Here is a 5168-nt window from a genome sequence, read left to right as displayed (position 1 = left end):
GCAAAGGCGAAAGAGACAGAAACTCCCAGATAATAACGCCCGTCCATGGCGTCGTCGTGCCACAACGTGGAGGTCCCCGGCAAGCCGACTGAGACGGGCACGGCGCTGCTGGAGACGGCAACGGGCACCATCCAGGGGTTCGCGCCGCTGAACCAGATCCACCAGCACCTGTGCGCGTTCCACTTCTACGCGGACGACATGGGGCGGCAGGTGGAGGCGCACCACTTCTGCGCGCGCCTCAACGAGGACGTGCGGCTGTGCTCATCTTCGACGGGCCTGGCGCCGGCGCGCGGCTCATCGGCGTGGAGTACATCGTTTCGGAGGAGGTGTTCCTGACGCTGCCCGACGGCGAGAAGCCGCTGTGGCACACGCACGAGTTCGAGGTGAAGGGCGGGGTGCTGTTCATGCCGGGGGTGCCCGGCGTGGTGGAGCGCCGGGACCTGGAGAAGGTGTGCAAGACCTACGGCAAGACCATCCACTTCTGGCAGGTGGACCGCAGCGACGCGCTCCCGCTCGGCCTCCCGCAGATCATGATGGCGCTCACCCGCGAGGGGCAGCTCCGGCAGGAACTCGCTGATTGTGCGTCGGTCGGCAATGCATGCACGCACCTGCCGTGCGTGCTCGCCGCAGATCGTATATATGTAGTCCTGTTTCTTTTTCTGATGGATTATATATGTTACTTGTTGGAACATGAAACGTGCAGGTGTGGAGAAGAAGTTTGGGGTGTCTCTCCACAAGGAGAGGGAGAACCGGGCGTACATGAGCGGGCCGGAGCACGGCATCCACCCCCTGGCGAGCGCCGCCGGCAAGGGCCTCAGGACCGAGATCCGGGAAGTCGATATTCCGGCGAGTACTACCGCTGGCGCCGGGAGGGTCTTCACTTGATCGGAGGGAGATCGCCGTGCATTGCCGCGGTGGGTCTTGGAGTGATCGTATTGTATTCCTCACGCAGGCACGCCGCCTCCGACGCCCAGTACGTTAATGTGTGCTTGCCAGCCGGCCTCCTGTACGGCCTTCCTGTGATCGTGCGACCGTACGGGGGCCTCGGTCGCGGTCGCAGGTCGCAACGGCGCTGTGACAATCCTAGCCACACCACACGACCACGAGTGCGTCGCTGCGTCCTGGGTTCCGCACCGAACTGCCGCGAACAAGGCCGTAGGAGAGTTCTAGGTTGCGGCTGCCTCGTTGAACAAAAATTTTGATCACTAAATTGTTGATATAGTTATGATTAGAAATGAAATTTATTATCGTTTTTTTTCAATGTTTTTTTTCCATCCAGCTCTATCCGACTATCTGGAGAGTGGAGAGTTTGACTCATAGCTCGTGACCGATACTCATACGAGTTAGACTTATACATATGAATGATACTAATTAAGTACTATAAATGTTAATATTTTTTAGACAACACTTATTTACACTTATTTTAGGATAGGGAGTATTTGGTTTTGACTCAAGTTCTTCTTTCATGCACACCACAGTAGATGTAAACTTGTAATTGTCATTTTCTTTAACGCAATTGCCGGAGCTCAGTCTTTCAATTAAGTGAGAATAGAAGTTTTGTAGAGACGGAGGGGACAGGGCCCGCCTCAGAGAATAAAACGAAATGAAAGATAGCGATTACAGCTTTTCCTCGTTGATTACCCCTCCATGTTAACGTAGGTTCTTTTCCTTCGCTCAATGTCCTCTCAGCCTTTCCTCGTTGATTACCCTACTAAGTTAGAATTACACTTTACTGTCGGTTCAAAATACCCTATTATTATCGGATTTTGAACCGGCACAACCATACTGGCAGTGATGAGGGTAAGTTATCACTGTCGGTTCCTACAAACCAGCAGTGTTCTTCAACTTCACTGTCGGTTCTTTACACAACCGGCAGAGTTCAATTCCACCAACACTGCTGGTTCATAAGACCACCCGGTAGAGTTTATTTCCACCAATACTGTAGGTTTGTGTTTGAACCGACAGTGTTATCGTATGAATCACTGCCGGTTTGTGACAAGAACCGACAGTGATGGCTAAGCCAACGCCGTCGGTTTGCAGCTCCAGCCGGAGCCGGCAGTGCCATCACTGTTGGTTTGTTGCTAACCGACAGTGATGTTTACGACAACACTGTCGGTTTTCTGCTAACCGGCAGTGATGTCACGTTCGCATTTTATTGTTTATAATTTATTTTAATTTATATTTTTCGTGGAATCGGGTTTCGCTTTATATACGCTACTTAGACGACAGGTCCATCAATATTAAACATTACAAATGTTACGGTTACAGTTCAAATGTTCTTATCAAGATCTCGATCCCTCAAAATAAAAAAAATGTTCTCGAACTTCATAGATTGTGCAATGCTTCTCGGACTTCTTACAATAATCTAGCGAGCCGCTCTAATTTGGTCAATAAGATGAATGAGCAGATGCAATGAGATATCAAAGTAAGTCGGCGGGAAATGCATCTCAAGCCTAACGAGAGTTTTGGCTATGTCCCGCTGCAGCTGCTCTAGCGTGCACACATCAATGACCTTTTTTGAGATCGTGTTGAAGAACGAGCAAAGCTTTATGATTGGGGCGCGGACCTTTGGGGTGAGGATACCACGTAGGGCAACAGGGAGCAGCTGAGTCATAATGACATGACAGTCATGGGCCTTCATAGGGCCATAGTTGAACTTGAGTTCTCTCATGTTCACTAGCCTCTTCGGGTTCGCACAGTAGTCCATCGAGACTTTGAGTTTATTGAAGAAAGAAATAAGCGCACGCTTTTCTTCCTTCTTCAATGTCCATGACGCAACCGGAAGTTCGAACTGACCATTCTCTAGCTTCACGGGATGCAGCTCCTTCCTGATTCCCAAGTGTTGCATGTCTAGGCGTGTGGCTAGTGAATCCTTCGATGTCCCCTGATGTCCATCAAGGTGTTAAGAGTGTTAGCGCACACGTTTTTAGTGATGTGTATGGGATCAAGACAGTGACGTACACTAAAAAATAGCCAGTAAGGTAGTTTCCAAAAAACTGATTTTTTTCTTTCAAACGCTCCCATCAGGCGCTGCTACTGTATTATCCCCCTTCCCAAGGATAACCTCCAGTTTATTGAGTTCTCGAAGTATCGCAGGCCCGTCTTGATATTTTGGAGCTAAGCGTTTCTCAATAGTACCGTCGAAATCTTTTCTGTTCCTGCGGTAATGGTGATCCTTAGGTAGGAACCTACGGTGTCCCATATAAACTATCTTTGAGTTATTTGACATATTTATCGTATCGGTGTCGTCCAAGCACTCGACACATCCAATATAGCCTTTTGTCTTCTCTCCGGACAACGAACCTGGACCTGGTAGGTCGGTTATTGTAGCGATAAGTACTCCCTTGATCGTGACATGTTCTTTTTTGTACTCGTCCCAAACATCTGACACACCATTTTCAAACATCTCCACTAGTTCATCGATCACTGGTTCCAGAAACACATCGATGTCATTTCTAGGTTGTCTTAGCTCTTGAATCAGTAGTGGCATCTGGATGTACGACCGCTTCATACAGACCCAAGGTGAAAGGTTGTATATACAGAGCGTCACTGGCCAGGTGCTATGATTGCTTCTAACCTGGTCGAAAGGATTCATCCCATCTGTGCTCAAAGCAAACCAAAGGTGTCTTACCTCTCCACTGATGTTCTTATAGAACATAGTATTGATAGTCCTTCAGTCATGCCCATCAGCGGGGTGCCTCATCATTGTATCTTTCGTACGCTCTTCGCCAAGCCAGCGCAACAGCTTGGCTGACTTTGTACATGCAAACAACCTATGCATCTGGGGAGCTATAGGGAAATACCAAACGACCTTTACGGGACCTCCTCTGTTCTCGGTACCCTCATCTGACGGCCCTTCCTTATACCGTGGAGCTTCACACTTGGGGCACTTGTTCAAGTCTTTGTATTTTTCTCCACAGTACAATATGCAATATTTGGAACACGCGTGGATTTTTTCAACCTCGAGGCCGATGGGGCAGATCATTTGCTTGGCCAAGTATGTCTTTTCTGGCAACTCATTTTTTTCTGGGAGCATTTTTCTTATTATAACTAATAACTGATCGAAGCCTTTATCGCTCAATCCGTTTGTCGATTTGAACTCTAACAGCATGATGTCGGCTTCCAGTTTGCTTATTGAACAATTCCTATACAATGGTGTTTTGCCATCTTGTCTCATTTTCTCTAGATTTCTCAGCTGTCTTTCACTCAGACATCCGGTCTCTATATTACATAGCAGTTGAGAAATGTCATCGTTATCCTCGGTGTCGTCAGCTAGTGTGTTCCTAAACACATTATTAACTATGGCCATAGGTTCCGTATTGACACCGGGTTCCTCATCAGCATCGTGGATGGCTAGGTCAGGCATGTCCACATCATCATCGTTTTCCTGTAGAACATTCACACCAACCTCACCATGCATAGTCCATATCGTATAGTTTGGCATGAACCCCCTGATAATCAAGTGCGATCGTACACTAATACAGAGACGGGCTTTACTCCCAGTGGGGAACCCCCTCTAGTCCCGATTCCCCACCCGGGAGCAAGCATCCGGGACTAAAGGGGGGGTCCTTTAGTCCCGGGTCAGAAACCGGGACTAAAGGTCCTCCCAGCTTTGAAAAAAAATAATGCCTCCACCGCTACGTCTCGTGAGATTCAAACCCAAGACCTCATGCATTGCCTCGCGCGTAGCTTACCACCCCACCTACACAACACATCTAGCAATGGATGCGATGATTCCCTTTTGAACTAACCCATCGGGGGACCTTTAGTCCCGGTTGGTGTTACCAACCGGGACTAAAGGGTCTACATTTAGTCCCGGTTGGTGTTACCAACCGGGACTAAAGGTTGGAGGACTTTTAGTCCCGGTTGGTGGCTCCAATCGGGAGTAAAGGTCCACCTTTAGTCCCGATTGGTGTCTCCAACCGGGAGTAAAGGTCCCCTACCACTGTACCGAGCGCAGTAGCCGTTGAGCAGGGACCTTTAGTCCCGGTTGGAGACACCAACCGGGACTAAAGGTCTCTCTAGTCCCGGGCGCAAAAAATACCGGGACTAGAGCCCATTTTGGCCTCGGATGAAAGGTCTGTTCTCTACTAGTGGTATAGACTTAATTTGACGAAAGTTCCTATGATTCTTGCAATCTTTACATGGGCAGAAGACAGGGTTCCATT

At 48.8% G+C, this 5168-nt stretch overlaps 1 pseudogene; it reads left to right on the top strand.

The window, feature by feature from the left end:
• Positions 1 to 988, top strand: LOC136464140 (oil body-associated protein 1A-like; annotated as a pseudogene).
• Positions 989 to 5168: the final 4180 nt, after the last annotated feature.

Source organism: Miscanthus floridulus, chromosome 7, assembly GCF_019320115.1.
Source record: "Miscanthus floridulus cultivar M001 chromosome 7, ASM1932011v1, whole genome shotgun sequence".
NCBI classification, from domain to species: domain Eukaryota; kingdom Viridiplantae; phylum Streptophyta; class Magnoliopsida; order Poales; family Poaceae; genus Miscanthus; species Miscanthus floridulus.
This window is presented reverse-complemented; position numbering and strand designations above follow the sequence as displayed.